Source organism: Mauremys reevesii, linkage group 3 (assembly GCF_016161935.1).
Source record: "Mauremys reevesii isolate NIE-2019 linkage group 3, ASM1616193v1, whole genome shotgun sequence".
Classification (NCBI taxonomy): Eukaryota; Metazoa; Chordata; order Testudines; family Geoemydidae; genus Mauremys; species Mauremys reevesii.
Window position 1 is genome coordinate 44,157,020 of NC_052625.1, and position 17,820 is coordinate 44,174,839.

The window sequence follows — 17,820 nt, forward strand, 5'->3', positions numbered from 1 at the left end:
TGAGAATCAGAAAGTGAGACAAGAAACTGATCAATAAGATCACAGACAGAAAAAGTAAAAGGCATTAACAGTGGAAGTTATATATTAAATTGTTTCCATGATAATAAAACATTTTTTTTTGTAACACAAGAGTTTTTAAAATAAGATTTTTAACCCAACATGGTTTCCATTATTAGTCAACAGCAGCTGTGGCAGCATGAGCAATTCTGCTGCAATATAACAAGATCACCAGGGTAGTAGACCAGTATAAGACTCCCTTTAGCTTCAAGTGCTAAAATCCTAGATTTTGGGTGTAATAAAGCTTTTATGTGCAGGAGCCACAGGAAGCATTCTAAGGTTATGCCTACAGTACAGAGGCTATACTGGCACAGCTCCTTAGCATAGATGCAGCTTACACTGATAGAAGGAAGTTTTCTGTTTGTGTCAGCATGGCATCTCCCTGAACTAAATTACCTGTGTTGATGGAAGCTCTCTTCTGTCGACACAGCTGCATCTACACTGGGAATTTTGTCAGCATAACTATGTTGGCTGGAGGGGTGGTTTTTTCACATCCATGTAACTTGTAAACATAGACTAGACTTAACTCTTACTAGATTATCCTTCTGTGGTGCTACAGGGGAGAGTAATTTAAAAGCCAGTCTACGCAACAAATAAAAATATAGGAAAGTAGGTTGCAGTATGGTTGTCTGATTATAACAATTCCAGTTTACAGTTAAATGGAACATTATCTGGGTCCTTGAATAATGTTAAGGACTTGGACAGTCCAAACGCAGCCCTGGTGTAACTGCATCCCATTACAGAATTCTACTTTTAGCGTAGAGAAGTCCTTTAGAGAGACCTGGGATGAAATCCTTGTCCTACTGAAGTCAACACCAAAATACCCATTGACTTCAGTAGGGCCAGAGCTTGACCCCTGCTTACAACATGGTTAAATTTATTTGGAGTTTGTCTGCCGTGCTCTACCTGTGCCTCTACATTTGAAGAGCACTCACTCCAGACAATATTTCTAAGCAAGGTGTTCTCTCTCTGAAAAAGATACGGGTATCACTATTAAAAGTATAATAAAAGCTACCTGGAAAAAGAAAATACAACTGACTCCTCTATTTGCAGAGATATTAAGAAAGCTAAAATGGATCAATAAGCATGAAATTAGTTATTCAAAGAGTTTCCAGTAAAGCTGGCGGGAGAAGGAGGGTGAGGTTATATTTTTATTGGACCAACTTCTGTTGGTGAAAGAAACGAGCTTTCAAGCTTACACAGAGCTCTTTTCAAGCTGGTAGCATCTCTGCTATATTTGCATAAGAATATATTTTGCAGATTAAAACAGATCTGGAAACTATGTAGGCACTAAGAACCTAGGCTTACAGGAGCATTTTGTGGAAGTGAATTTGCTTAAGATATTGTTAATTAGGCTAGTTGAAAAGTCTGAATACAGACTTTAGGTCTAACCTACATTAAAAAGAGAAGGCCATTAGCAAGGGTACGTCTTCACTAGCAAGCAACGTCGTGGCTGTGCAGTCACTCTCAGCGCTATAGCTCTCCCAGCGCTATGAAAAACCCACCTCTATGAGGGGAGTAGCTACCAGCGCTGGTGCACTGTCTACACTGCCACTTTACAGCACTGAAACTTGCAGTGCTCGGGGGGTGTTTTTTCACACCCCTGAGCAAGAAAGCTGCAGTGCTGTAAAGTGTGTAGACAAGCCCTAAGAAGTCTTATGCTTACATATTGTTCTCGCTGGCATGGTTTCCCTGGTCAACATAGACAGAGATGCCCTCTATCTTAAACCATTTTACATGCCCCTTTCTTGGCTAAGGCCCTATTAAATCTGTTCTATTTGACACCTAATGACAAATATGACAGCATCACCTGGCTCTCCCCCACAGTGAATATTAAATGTTTGTTCCATTAGGGGGTATGGGAGTCATAATTCAATACTCATCACAGCAAAGCACAACAGACAGCAAAATTAATTGATTAGCACACTGTCACAATGAATTTTGAAATCTGTTCACCACATCCACACTAGCAGGACTATTTAATACCAGTTTAGGGACGAGAAGGGTTGTGGCAGCTAGTGTCTAATCCAATGCCAAATTCAGTTATTTCTCAAGTGTAGACACCTTCCTAGTCCGTTAGCACTGTTATATAAAGCAGTATAGTTTTAACTATGATTCTGGCTAACAAACTTTCAGGACAACAGCAGACAGGGCTTCAGACCCACCTTTTTCTTCAGAGAAAGCTTTCTAAACTATACACTCCCAGCTCAAAAAAACCCCAGCTGTTATAGTGATAGGAATCAGTACAGATAATATATACATGAATGCCTGTGACGTGTGTAATGAAAGTTTTATCAGCATGAGTTTGGGGTTGTGGCCTCACCATTCATAAATTATGCAGATCATTCCAATGAATGCTGATAAAAATCTTTAAACCACAGCACCATATATTCAGTATATGCCACATACTGCCCAGATGTTTTAGTCAGTTTTCAAAACATTTGAGGTTTTTTTATTCCTCTGCCTATAAAGCCTCTGCTTTATTACTAGAGCCCTGTGAAAACATCATTTTTTAAATAAATAATTTTCATGTGCTATTTTTGGGGAATTTTGAATTCTTTTGTTTTACCTATTTTATCCACGTGGAATAACTATTTTATCCCCCCAAGGCGTGGGGGCAGGGGTTTGCAGAGCAAGCCCACCCCACACTGGCAGATCCTATCCTGCAGGATGGGTCTGGCTCCCTGCTCTGGGCATTAATCTGGTGCACAGGGTGGCAGCATCACTCAGGTTTGGCTTGGTCACCCCTCCATTGTGATGATGGAGAGGTGGCTGGGCCAGATTTGAGTGAGTGGCCATGTGCCAGGTTGCAATGCTATTCACTTAAATTTCCCCACTCATCCCATCACCATGACAGCGGAGTTGCCGGGCCAAACCTCAGCAGTTCTGTGATCACATATGCCAGGCCGCAAACACCCAGAGCAAGGAGTCAGGCCCAGACCAGCAGGACAGGAGCCACTGCTGTAGGGTGAATTTTATTGCTTTTAGTTTTATTTTGTGTTTCATATTTGCGAAAAACATGGACCTCTACTTATTACCATGAGTCCAATTGTAGAGGACTCAGAAGGAGCCATAAACATCTCTAAAATAACCTTAAACCAATTTTTCTATACCTAAAAAGGTCAAAAACTTTCAATCTCCCTTTCCCAATGGTATTAAAACATTCCATTTCTACCTGTGCAGAGTAGTGAGTAGAGACCTCAAACCGATCACTGGTACAGAACTAAATACTGCCAATTCTTGGCTTGGGGTGAATCTAGCTTGGGGAGCAGAGCGGGACAATTCTATACTTCAACAGGAAGAAAAGAAGGAAAAACCACCTCTGTAACAGGCTGACTTAAAAATAATGGAAACTTTATGAAGCTGCTTTGAGGTTTGTAATCTAGGATGGGTAAGATGAATAAGTGAGCAAGGGTTAGGTGAAATGGTCAAAGACGCTTGACTCTGAGAGCCAGCCTTACCCTGCTTTGCTGTGAGAACCCCCACTCCTGGGCTGTTCACGCACAGCTTCTGGCATGTAAGCTGCTCCGAGCTACTTGCAACCAAATGACATGGCCAATATCTCCGGTCCCAGACACAACCCTAGGAGCCTCCGTCTTGCAGCGTCCAGTTATGCCCACTGGACACTGCAAGCTTATACGAGTTCATCAATTTAACAAGAAATTGATATGTACCCGGCTTGTTATCCCAAGGGGAGCCTCTGACACTTCAAACGCACTGCTTCAGGTAGAATAAACAAACAGATTTATTAACTATAAAGACTGACTTATAATCACTTAAAATCTAAGCATAACAAGTCAGATTTAGTCAAATGAAATAAAAGCAAAATACATTCTACGCTGATCTTAACACTTTTGAATATAACCTGTAACCTTACTATAACATTACTGTAACAATTACTATAACAACCAAGCTCAGTGCATCATGAGCCTTCCAAAGACACGCAATATGACAAACTTTGCATTGGATACCACAATCATTTTATAAAGATGTATCCCCGAAGTACAAAGCGTCAGTATTTAAGAGCCTACAATTTACTGGTGATGTACAAAGAATGTATCATCTATCACACTAGTATTATGGGAGGCCTAGGGAAGGCTGTATTATTAATTTCCTGCTTTAATCTATCTAGATTATGAGGACCCTATCACCACAGTACCTGACTACTAGGGTGACCAGATGTCCTGATTTTATAGGGACAGTCACGATTTTTGGGTCTTTTTCTTATATAGGCTCCTATTACCCCCCCACCCCCATCCTGACTTTTCACATTTGCTGTCTGGTCACCCTACTGACTACCTTAATCATTGGACATAATCCAATAAATGTTACAGTTTAATAATTTATCAAACAATCAAAGCAATTTTGAATCAATATTAAAATCAGGCAAGAGAAGAACTAAGGTTCTGTGAACCAGGGACTCTTGGTGCCAACTGACAAATGGCACAGGGGTGCACAGCAATTTACAGGGACCGCCTGGGTCTGATAGATGTTGTATAATAGTTCACCAAAGAGTGACCTGGGCAGTTTCTACCAAGAGCCCACTTGTTGTCATAATAGTCATGAAATATGTATACAAATAATATTTAATGAGTAATGTAACTATTAAGGCAGTCAAATGATTAAAAAAATAATCCTGATTGAGAGATTAAAAAATAATCACAATTGCAGTTTTAATCGCACTGTTAAACAATAGAATACTATTTATTTAAATATATATTTGGATGTTTTCTACATTTTAAAATATATTGATTTAAATTACAACACAGAATACAAAGTGTACAGTGCTCACTTTATATTTGTGATTACAAATATTTGTACTGTAAAAAAGAAACAGTATTTTTCAGTTCACCTCATACAAGTATTGTAGTGTAATCTCTTAACTGTGAAAGTACAACTTACAAATGTAGAATTATTTGTTTTACATAACTGGACTCAAAAATATAACAATGTAAAACTTTAGAGCCCACAAGTCCACATTTGTAAATTGCACTTACACAATAGAGATTGCACTGTGAGGTATATGCGGTGAACTGAAAAAATACGATTTCTTTTATCTTTTTTTACAGAGCAAATATTTGTAATCACAAATATAAAATGAGCACTGTACACTTTGTATTCTGTCTTGTAATTGAAATCAATATATTTGAAAATGTAGAATAAATTTATTATAAATATTTTGGATTTTAATTGGTATTCTAATATTGTTTAACTGTGCAATTAAAACTGCAATTAATTCTTTGAGTTAATTTGTTTTGAGTTAATCGCTTGAGTTAACTGCAATTAATTGACAGCCCTAATAACTATACTAAAATTATGTTCTTAAATTCTAGGAATTGAGGCAGGTCACCAGGAGGTAGCATATCCCAGACATACTCCTTTCAGACAGCAGGTAACAAGATGCTTCTCTCTCTGTCTGGCCATAAGGGCCATGTCTGCATACTGAGCCAGATACCAGTTGAAAGAATTGTGAAATGAGATGCAGGTAGGAGGCAGCTCTGGCTGAGCAGGGCCTGGTAAAGGTTGATTACCCAGCGCCTCCCTCCGTGCCCCACCCCAACTTTTGGTGTCCAGTCAGTACATCTGACCGGACACTGCCTGGTACCCTCTTCTACCAGACCTGCTGGTTGAAAACTGGGCACCTGGAAACCTTATGCCCCTGGCCAGTGAAGTTGGAGATCTGATCCTCAGCAGGCACAGACAAGGCTTCCTCGGGGTTAGCAAGGTGCCTCACCACACTGGGTACCCCCGGGAAACGTCACCAGCTCCAATAATGTAGGATGTCGTAGTTTGGTATCGTAGCAACCATCCATACTAGTATATTGTGACATTTTCAAATATCTTCTAGATAAAGTTATTATTACTATTTCAGATGAATGGGTGTGATCTAACAAAGACAATATTAGTTAAGTTTTTGTTTGTTTGTTTTTTTAAAAGGTGGAACAAACCACACAATGTGTCTTGTGAGCTGCAGCTCAAATTGGGTATTTATTTAAAATAAATAAATAAATAAAAATTCACATGCTGCCACAAATATTTTTTTTGTCCACAAGGTGGCTCCCCTAGAATTTGTACTTATAAAAAACTGTTCACTTTTTAGGATTCTATTGGCTCATTCTGTTTCAGTAGGGTGGTCCTTGAACAACTGTAAACCTTGAACTCTAAAAGTCTTTAGAATCTATTGTTACACGAACCAGTAGATGGTCTCTGCCCTGCATTCTAGTAGGTCTTATCTGAACACTGCTCGTTTTTTGTGGCATCTCCAGTTAGTGCAGCACTGATGTTAAACTGGATTTACTTTCTTGTGCTACTCTCCTGTCTATTTGCAAAACCTGCCTTTATCCCCATTAATCAGGTTGGCTCTTATTCGAATTTCCATAACCAGCTTTGAGATGATCAATTTTAGTTGGCATTCTGTTGAATTCCTCAAAGTCAAATGTAGTGAGCTGTCCTGACTGGAAACAACAAAGGGAGATTTAACATCTCACACTTTTTGAGTCTTACGTAGCAATTACATCCTTCTAAGGTTTTTTTTTTTTTCCTTAAACTAACCTTATATTGTTTTACCTTATTGGCATCTCTCTTCCCAGAACTGCAATTCCCTGATTAATAGGTTTAGATAGACGGAAACAAACAAAACTAAAAAGCTCAAGCAGAATGGAATTTAATTCTTTCTTGATTTCTTTTTTTATCAGGGGGAAAAACTGCTCTGCTATCAAATCCTACCCCTATTTTTACATCATTATTTATCAGTGATCAGCCGAGAGAGACTAGAGACTCACGGTTAACTAAGCTTCAACTTCCTTCACTTTCGTAAAGAAATATCAAAGTCCATTTCACTAACTGCAGCAAGAACGCGGTCACGCAACTTTGCCTTCCTGGGAGTTTGGCCGCAACATGAAATAAGAGTCCAATGAATCTGTCTTTATGTAATTATATAATTAATCAATCTCATTTTACCACACAGATGGTCGCTTATGCCAGATCAAATAATTATTTTCACTTTGGCTGCCAGAAGAATAAAATGTTAAACAAGCACTTATCCATTACACACATAGCACATGAATGAAATGCAGCTAATTGCCCAATGCTGAATAGTGTTCTTACCCCAAACGGGAAAAGCTGGGGGAAGAGGGAGAATGCTAGAGATTTTTATGAACAGTCCTGTTTTAGAATGTTATACTCTTAATGTCAGCATGCTCTGTCAACAACTGTGGATTCAAGAAAGTCAGCTATGTCCAATAGAAAGAACTATACTTTTCACAGATTTGGATAGACTTCCCCCACCCCCAAAAAACACAGTTTAAGCAAGAATATGCACATACTAAGGGCCAAATGCTCTTCCACACCCACAAGTAAAGTTTTCTTCCTCTCCTCCCCCGAACCTCCATTTCAGACTCAAGATGTAGAGCAAATGCCAATGCTCAGCCATTCTGTGGAGGCTGCAACAGGGGATGCATCTTGCTACCCAATCCCTACACAAGTTTTGATCTGTGTATCTACATAGTTCAGAGATCTACTGGCCAGGCCTCCACCACTTAGAACATTTGCTGTGTAGCAGGGAACTCTCAGTTGGTTAATTGGCTCTGGTGTGATTGCACCTGGAATACGGCAATAATTTCTAGGCAGCACTTTACCAAAAGGATGGTGATGTATTGCATGGAAGGAAGTTCAGGGAAAAACAACAAAAATGATAAGACCAGAATATAGTGGGCCAAATTCAGAAAGGTTACATGTGCAAGTTATATGCATATACATTAGCATAAATTGATATAAATTACATGCTAAGGGGAAGGAAGCGAAGCATTTTAACGGGAAAAGTAACAAATAGGAGGATGTGAGAAGATGTAAAATGATAAATCAATATAAATTCAATAAAGACAAGTGCAAAGTACTACAGTTAGGAAGGAAAAATTAAATACAAATACAAAATGGGGGACATTTAACTAGGCAGTAGTACTGCAGACTAGGTTCCGGGGATTATAGTGGTTCACAAATTGATTATGACTCAGTGTGATGCTGTTCCAAAAAAAGGGAAATGTCATTCTGGGATGGATTAGCACAAATATCTTATGTAAGACATGGGAGATAGTTTCGCTCTACTGAGCACTGGTGAGGCCTCAACTGAAATACTGAGTCCAGTTTTTGGCACCACACTAAGGAAGTTGTGGACAAACTGGAGACAGTTCAGGGGAGAGCAACAAAAATAAGAGGGTTAGAAGCAGGAGCGGCACCAGAGTTTCTGGCACCCTAGGCAGAATTCGGGGGGCGGCATTTTGTGCGCTCCCCACGGGGCGCGCGGGAGCTTCCGGTTCCACTCCCTTCGCACCGCCGAAGGAGGACTCTCCGCCGAAATGCCGCAGGCAACAGCGGCAGTCATCGAGCTGCTCAATTGCCTGCCGCTGGTTTCTGTGGCAGGTCGGCAGAAGGTCCTTCTTCGGCGGCGCGACGGGAGCGGAACCGAAAGCTCCCGTGCGCCCCCTGGGGAGCGCACAAAATGCCGCCCCCCGAATCCTTGCGCCCTAAGCGACTGCCTAGGGTCGCCTAATGGAAGTGCCGGCCCTGGTTAGAAGATATGACCTATGAGGAAAGATTGAAAGAATTGGGCACTTTTAGTCTAAAGATTAGGATTTGGGGGCGGGGGGGAGAAGACAACCATGATAATAGGAATTAAAACTATCCAGAATCACATCAGTGTCAGAATTTGTGGCTTTACCGAGGGGTTCCTCATTCTCAAGACAAAAATCATTAAATGGAAACAGAGCAAGTCTCTTATTGTCACAGATTTACTGGCCATCCGTGGGTTTAGTGCTTATGCAGACTGTGTTCCCAGTGAAGCCCTGTTCTGTGTTAATGCAGACAAAACTTGGAGTAACAGTAAAGTCACTTCCATTCAGTTTAGTGGTTGTTGATTCAAGTTTTAAGACTGCAAGAACAGGCCAAATGTATTAAATGGGTTGCAAGTAAAATGATCATCAAAATTCTCTTTGTAAAGCACTTTGAGATCTACTGATGAAAAGCACTATAAAAAAGCTATGTATTATTAGTAGTAGTAATAATATTTAAAATTATCATCTGTTACAAAAGAAGCATGGAAAGGATAAATGAAAAACATGTTTTCAAAGTACCGATAGTTTTTATAAAAGTTTGAAGTTGTCAACCCTGAAAACAATTATGTTTTCACAAGCGCACTAAAAAATTTGCATATGAAATTTTCATATCATCCTTGGATACATGAAAGCTGGGGGGGGGGGGGGGAAGGGAAGGGTCATCTAGTCACATCCCATAAGAAACAGTAAGTAGACATTCCTCCCCATGACACAGAATCCTTACCCACCAAACTTCCTCTGCTATGGATGTAGAGAGGCTATGCCATCCCTACAAGTATGTTGTGTGAAGCTTGGATTTAAACAACCTCACAAGTCTCTAAACAAAGTTTTAATTCTGGGAAGTGTCAGTAACAAGTTTTTCTTCCTCCAAGATGACCCACTGAACCTAGATATAGAGAATACCCAACATCTTTAATAAATTAACATGACAAATACATATTATAGTAATGGAAGCATGAGAAATTCTTAGGGAGAACTGGTTTCCACTATCTGCCCATTGATTCTACTATACATTGATTCAAAGGATTATATATGTGTGTGTAAATACACACACACACACACACACACGACTGATATAATCCTGCCATGAGATACTAAGCTTAACTGGAAACAGCAGCTTTTAGTTTCATCTCAGTCTTGTCTGTTTCACTTCCAAAACAGTTTCTCTTTTTAACCAGTTCTTAATCTGGATAGACCTTCACTAATTTTTGGTATAATATTTCTTCCAGAGTTTGATGGTTTTTAAATTATTTCTCAGATTAAATGTTGCTGGGGAATAAGAATTGTTTTGGTGCATTTTTGTCTTTATATTGGGATAAATGGTAAAGCATCACCCATTCCAACTGCAAAAGTTTATGGAAATTCAATAATCCTAATACTTCAGGTAGCCATTTAAAAAAAGCGTAGTTCAGGATTTTTGCCCAAATACAAACTAAGGCATCAAATCAACACAACATTCCCAATGTATTAATGGTGGGTGCGTCTACACTACCCGCCGGATCGGGGGACGCGAGGTAAGTCGACCTAAGATACATCAACTTGCGTATCTTAGGTCGATTCCCCCTCCTCCCCCCCCGGTAGACCAGGCCTATGTCCTGTTTTTAAAGGATTAATTTGCCTGGGAACTCTGAATAATAAATACAATCCTTAAGATAACACTTCAAGCACTGAACCTTCACCCGGTGTTGCTGGAGCCAATCTTAGGGTCAATGTGTGGGATTAATGTATATTGTTACGTAATCTTTTGTTGATAGCTTCATTGTTGGCATTGAAGATGTCAGACAAGGCCTGCGGGACTGGATTCAACACAACCTATGTTTTCTGTCTCATAGTGCCCTCCGTGAAAAGATAAGCAAATCCTTGCTGGCAGGGGGATTTGAGTTATTCTGGGACATTTTCCTTCTCTGCCATATTCTTGGTAGTTGAAACCACACAGTCTAAAAAGCATCCCAATAGATAAAAATAATTGGACTATAAGCTCTTTGGGGCAAGGACTATCTTTTTGTTCTGTGTTTGTACAGCTCCTACTATAGTGGGGTCATAGTCCACAACACTGCGGTAATACAAAAGTATTGCCAAAAAAAAGGAATACAAAAAACACCTAAAACTATGCTACAGGAATTACACCTTACACAAATGTATTGTCGTACACACTTTTACTTCACCCCTCCTTCAACTTGTTTTCAGCTTACTATAATTAGTGGCATCATATTCCTTTGCTAACAATGGTTCTCTTGGGCCTTCTCTACACTACAGGGGAGATAGATGTAAGTTACGCAACTTCAGCTACGTGAATAACGTGGCTGAAGTCGATGTATTTAGATCTACCTTCCGCGGGGTCCACACTACACAATGTCAACTGGAGATGCTCTCCCTTCGACTCCCCTTAAGCTTCTTGTTCAGGTACAGTACTGGAGTCGACGGGAGAGCGATCTGTGGTCGATTTAGCGGGTCTTCACTAGACCCGCTAAATCGACTACCGATGCATTGATTGCCGCACGTCAACTCCTCTGCCCCCGTAAGTGTAGACAAGGCCTTAGTTTACATTCATTTACACAAATAACCTCTTAAAATAATTTTTAAAACACCTACCATTCATTCCGCAAACAGTCTCAGAAGAGCAGAATTTATAAAGCTGATTGAGTTTTGCATAGAAGACCTTGTTAGTAAGATAAAGCTTAAGGAATGAATGCCATAATGGAGACTGGATACTTTAACAAATCTGGGATTCTTTTTGCTATCTTAATTAGGATTCCTAGATTAATCCTTACTGTGTTACTAGTTAAATTCCTGTTGGATGCACAGTGAATTAAAATCTGATTAGAACTGTCCTTGGTTTTGAGCAATATAAATAATCTGCAAAGGCAACTCCATCACACCAAACTACGTAGCAGCTGGCCTTTAATAATGATCTCATCTGCTAGATCACTGCACTTCACTGAACAGTGTCTAAAACTGCTCTGTCTCCCAAGGGGAAGTGCCTTGAGTTGGCGTTTTGGATTTTTTTTTTAAAAAGCCAAAATCTTCTGTAGACTAATCAAATAAATACTATTCCTGGGGGAATTCTGCATCCTGCACATGTGCAGAATTCATATACCCCCTCCCCCCCGTTTTTATTCTCGGCAGAAAATACATTCTGCTTGAGAGGTGCTGAAATTAGGCCTTTCGCCCACCGGGGCTGCTGTGGCACTAGAACAGAGGGCAGCCAATCCCAGGGCAGGAGCAGCCAGCTGCGGATAGGGAGAAGAGGAGGCTGTGTTCCTCACAGCACCCTGCCTTTGGGGCTGCTGGGGGTGGGGGGGTCACATAGACTGGAGTTCAGAAGGGCTATTGGAAGGGGACAGACTGGGGCAGGGGCTGAGTGGGGGTGCCAGGACACAAGGGGGCAGGGGGGGAGGGGTGCAGGGGCACATGCACAGGGCAGATGTGCCTGACTGAATGGGAGAGATTAGGGGGTCAGCCAGTGTCTGCATGGGAGAGGCTCCCCAACTCCATAACACTCCCTCCTCCCACAAAAAACCTGTTTCATACTTCTCCCACCCACAGCCAACAACCCTCCACGTTTACTCCCAGGCTCCTTTCCAGCAATTGCTTCCCTCTCCCTCAGCTCCTCCATTACCACCGATTCCCCTAAGCCTTTGCACTGCTTCTGAGGGGTGCAGGAAAATACATCTGTGTTGTAGTTTAAATGAATTGCTCAAAGTTCCGCATTAAGATGCCTAATAAGGAATTTATTTGTTAAAAAACATTTCCTGAATCTTTTTTGTTGTCTGTATTGTTTAAGACATACTTGTTGACAGATATTTTGAAATAAATTACCAAATTAATGGACACTAGCATGATTATGTTGAGTTATTCTGACAAATAAAATATGCAGAATTTTAAAATACTGTGTGCAGAAATTTTAATTATTTGGCACAGAATTCCCCCAGGAGCAAAATACAAGCAAAAAGCAAGTGAAAGCCTATTTCGTACATATTTTTTTCTATTCTAATCTATCATCATCATCATTGGGGCAAAATTCAGCAAAAACCCAAACCAAACAAAACAGGCCAAAAAACTGTTATGTCGCCAAAGGCTAAAAGTAAAGTAGCCTAAAAAACATTCAGTGGGTTTCAAGGAAAAAGCATTTACAGCACAAGTTCTGCCCTGTCTGCAAGAATGGCTTGAGGGGGAAGTTTCCTAATATAAAATCAACAGCTTTGTTTTATCATGACCAGGTTAAAATAACGATTTCAGGCTACTCAGCTTAATGCTTCCTTTTCTGAATACTATATATAGGTTCTTAAAAGGTGCCAAGTCATTTTCATAGGCATGATGTCGGATGTCTTCAGCAACATTAGCCAAGGAAGACCAAATAAGATCCATCTAAATGAGATGCAATAATTCAAAGCAGAACTCTCCTACAATTTAAACTTCCAAATATGAAAAATCCATCTTTGAAAACTGTCTGCTAAATACTCGTCACTATCTATCCATTCTCCTTTCTTAGGCTTCTATATTCTCTTCTGTTCTTGCTAAATCATAAAACTGCTCACTGTTTCAATAATCCATTTAAAAAGCAATAAAATGGAAGGTGAAGATAGAACTCAGACTTGATCGGTGACAAGTGGTTTGTAGGTGGTCACCTGACAGGAAAGTTTACAAAGGTGTACAACCAGCAAACTGGATGTGCTTATTTACTGCAAAAATTTTGAACCCATTTACAGGAGAGTAGCCCAAACCACTGTGAAATCTCAATCATGACCACTAAGATATAGTCAGAGCAACAAAAGGCACAGCAGACTGGTTTGACATCACACAGTTTTGAGAATTTACATGGTTTCACATTGCATCAGCTCAGCTTCTATGGCAAAAAATACAAATGACTGATTTTAATGGTTATGATGGGACAATCTCATTGGCAATAGCAGCAGCTGTGACCTATTTTATGCCAATGTAGTTGTCTTTATGGGATGAAAACTCCCGTAGTTTAGAGGTTAATATAAAATTACAATGATATGTTATAAAAAAGTGATGATTGCATATTGATAAGATAACTAGGAACAGGCTGGCTTTGAATTATCTGTCCCCAGGATATTTCCCTTGCACCATCTGTTCAAAAACTATAATACACACTGAAAAAAATCACCTGTATATACATTACTAACAAATATTGCTTGCAAAAGGGTATGTCCAAGTGATATTACAGTATAAATTAATCTATTTTGGCTAGTATTCTGAAGTTATTCAGAGCAGCATTTTGTTAGCAGTAGCACTTAGGGGAAATGATGCAACGCAAGACAGTGTTGATCAGACGGAAGGACTGTATCATTTGCAGCTGTCCACTCTCAATTTTCCTGAATAAAGCTGTCTATTAGTAATCCAACTAGTATAAATAATCTGGGGAGAGGGAATGCAAACAAGCGAAGGAATTATTTTCTTCTCATATTTCTCTGTTGATGAGAGTGAGGTTTGTTGCAAACACACCTTGGCAAGACTGACAATGGCATGTTCATTTCACGAAAGACCACCACTTGCGTGGGGGAGGGGGGGGAGGCATGGGGAAGGACCAGGCACAGTTATAATTCTGAAATTGTAAACAATCTGGGTGAACAGAAAAGTGCTCATCTCTAAAAGGTTCATTTGGTGCAAGTATTAATTTCACCTACTGCTAAAAAAATTAGGCCCTCAAGGCAGCTGAAAGGACAAAGCACAGTCTCTTCAAAAGTGATGTTACTTCTACAGATTATGTTCCCCAGAAAATTGTCAAATAAGAAAACTAACGAGTGTACTTTCCAACAGCACCTCATTGTGAGAAACACACTCATTATATACACAAATTCACATTTTCTTCCCCTTGCTATTGTCCCTACTTTTATACCATACATTGTTTACATTAAGAAAGCTAATCCATGAATTTACAGAATGAGTCATGATTTTAGCTTATTTTTCTAAATTAGTCAACATACATGATGTTAAACAGCAGATGAACTGTGCCAAACAATAGATCTGCTCCACAGAGCTTACCACTTTCAGGGGCACAGCAGGTAAAATACAGTGCAGGGGAAAAACAAAACGATGTTTGAACCTCATAGATGGGATGCTCTGTCGATGTGATATATAGGCACATATTTTTTTAAAAAAAGGAAACTGAAGGAGCTTGGCATAATTAACTGAATGGTTGTTCCAGATGTACAGTGTGGTGTGATAGAAGGAACAAAGTCAGAAATGGTGAGACAGTGATATGGGGTGTGCATTTAACGAAGACAGATGTGGGCATAACAAGAAATAATGGTACACATGCAGGCCAGGACAGAAAATTGTAAATAGTAACAAAGAGAAACCTCCTAGCCAGTTTTTCCCCAATATTAATCAATCTTGGGTTTCAACAGACTGAAATGTGCTAGTGAGTAAGGCACCAAAGGAGAATTCTGCTGTTGTTGTTTGGGGTGCTCAAAAGAAACTGGCATTCTTCAGCTAAAGTAGTGACTAAATAAAAGATTGGTTTGGCAACATCTAAAGGGCAGGTCAGTAAGAGACTACACTGTTGAACTGCAGAAAAAGTCCTGTTACCCACACCTCCAAGCTCTTTTTAATTTTTACGTAAAACCATTCAAGTTATTTCTATGTATTTCTACTGTGTATATCACCGTAATACCTAGGCACGAACCTAGAGATATTTGTGCATATCAGGATTCAAGAGCAAAGTCATAAATTATATCAGATTGAGAAAGCAAGAGAAAACAATGAACCTTTCTAGTGGATTCTCATAGGTTTGTAGTAGTTGCTGGTACACTTCTACCTCGATATAACGCTGTCCTCAGGAGCCAAAAAAATCTTACCACGTTATAGGCGAAACCACGTTATATTGAACTTGCTTTACCGCATTATATCCGAATTCATGTTATATCAGGTCGCGTTATATCGGGGTACAGGTGTAGTTACATCTGTAGTTGAGGTTGCCTGATGTTTTCCATTGTAATACTCTGTTTTCAGTTGCTTATAACTTTACCAAATAAAAAAAAAAAAGTTCAGGCAGAAATTTTGTCTGCCTTAGGCTGATTTTTTATTTTTTTAAAGTTTCAGCAAGCAACAAATTGTCCGTTTCCAAGAATGAGGTTAGAGAAAAATACACTATTTTGCCAGTGTCAAAAAATTGATAAAACTTCTCAGCTAAAACAGTTGTAACGTCTTCACACTTTGAAGTAAGGACTTGAAAAAGGCAAACCCCTCGCTAAATTTGACAGGAAGGTGTTTTTTGTTATCTCTGTGAAAATCCACCCAAATATAGCGATATTATACGTGTCTGAAAACAGTCATTTACCACAACTCAGTAGAGGCTTGGAGTATGAAAGCTAAATTCTTCAAACATTCCATACAAACTAAGCATGATCCAGCTCAAGGCTACAGGGCTGAGCTGAACTTTCCCTGCAATTGCTCTTCCCAGCTACAGCAGGTGCTCTGGCATTTGGTAAGGGCCACTGTGACATTTAGCTTTTGAAAATGTAGCAGGGAGACGGTTTTGTCTGTACTCTCAAGGTATGCCTACACTGCAATTAGACACCCACGGCTGGTCTGTGCCAGCTGATACAGGCTTGCGGGGCTTGGACTAAGGGGCTGTTTTATATTGTGGTATAGACCAGTGTATCTCAACCAGGGGTCCGGGCCCCCTGGGGGGCCACAAGCAGGTATTAGGGGGTCTGCCAAGCAGGGCCTGCATTAGACTTGCTGGGGCCTAGGGCAGAAAACCAAAGCCCCACTGCATGGGGCTGAAGTCCAGGGCCCTGAGCCCCACCACTGACCAATATAGCTTCGCAAAGGCCCCTGGGGCATGGGGCCCGGCTTTTATATGCAGAAAAACAGTTGTGGCACAGGTGGGCCGTGGAGTTTTTATACCGTGATTGGTTGGGGGGGGGGGGGGGCAGAAAGAAAAAGGTTGAGAACCCCTGGTGTAGACAGTCAGGTTTGGGCTGGATCCAGAGCTCTGGGACCCTCCCCCCTTCCAGCCATAGGCACCAACTTTCCCCGGTGCCAGTGGGTGCTCGCGCCCCCACGTCCCTGGCTCCGCCCCGACTCCGCCCTTTCCCCCACCCCTGCCCTGCCCCCATTCCAACCCCTTCCCCAAAGTCCCCACCCCAACTCCACCCCCTCCCTGCCCCTATTGGACTCCTTCCCCAAATCCCAGCCCCGCCTCTTCCCCGAGCACGCCGCATTCCTCCTCCTCCTCCCCGCTTCCTCCCAGTGCTTGCTGTGCACATCAGCTGTTTCGCGGCACAAGCGCTGGGAGCCAAGAGGAAAAAGTGGGCCTACGGTGCATCCAGGGGAGGAGGTGGAGGCAGAGCGGAGACAGAGGTGAGCTGGGATGGGGAGGTGGGGCGGGGAGCTGCCAGTTGGTGCTAAGCACCCACCAATTTTCCCCCGTGGGTGCTTCACGAGTCAGCACCTATGCTTCCAGCCAGAGTCTGAACATCTACCCCACAATTAAACAACTACTTATTCCAAGTCCCGTGAGCCTGAGTCAGCTGGCACAGGCCAGCCGCAGGTTTTTAGTTGCAGTGTAGACATACCCATAGAGTACTATATTATGCTATGCACTCTAAAAAGAAGTCAGATTCTAGACATCTCAAATTGGGCATCCAAAACTGGTGGACATTTTCAGCAGTAATGGACTTAATCTGTGCCTCAGTTTGCCATATGTAAAATGTGTGTAATAATACCACCTTCCCGTTAAGTTCTCCAGTAATATGGTGCTCATCAGTAGTGCCCTGTAAAATTCTTTTTAATTTTAATAATTTTTCATTTTATTTTTTCAGGAATTTCTTGTTTTGTTTTATCCATTAAGATAATGTTATACAAAGAAATAATACATTTACATTAATAAAATACCTCAAATGACCATATATAAATAAGAATAGCATAAAAATCACTAATCCCATGGGACTACCACAGATCTTCCCAACCCCTACTGCTTCCTTCTCCAGCCCCCGCACTTTATATCCCTAGGGACTCCTCCCCAAGCTCTCCCATACCCCCTTATATATACACACACATACACACACTACATATATATACACATATACACACACACTCTCCCATTGAACCTTATCCCCCCCCCCCCAAGTGCCCATGAGCCCCACAAACAACTTTCTTATTTCTCTTAAATATTCTTCCT

The 17,820-nt window shown here is 40.8% G+C and overlaps 1 protein-coding gene and 1 long non-coding RNA gene across 3 annotated transcripts in view; one reads left to right on the forward strand and one right to left on the reverse strand.

The window, feature by feature from the left end:
* Positions 1 to 17,820, reverse strand: part of LPGAT1 (lysophosphatidylglycerol acyltransferase 1) — a 127,679-nt gene that overhangs the window by 12,240 nt on the left and 97,619 nt on the right. The gene's annotated exons all lie outside the window — the stretch shown is intronic.
* LOC120401524 lies at positions 2,864 to 6,958 on the forward strand. The gene is made up of 3 exons (XR_005596506.1): positions 2,864 to 3,020; positions 5,391 to 5,449; positions 6,753 to 6,958. It is a non-coding gene; the product is annotated as an uncharacterized LOC120401524 (long non-coding RNA).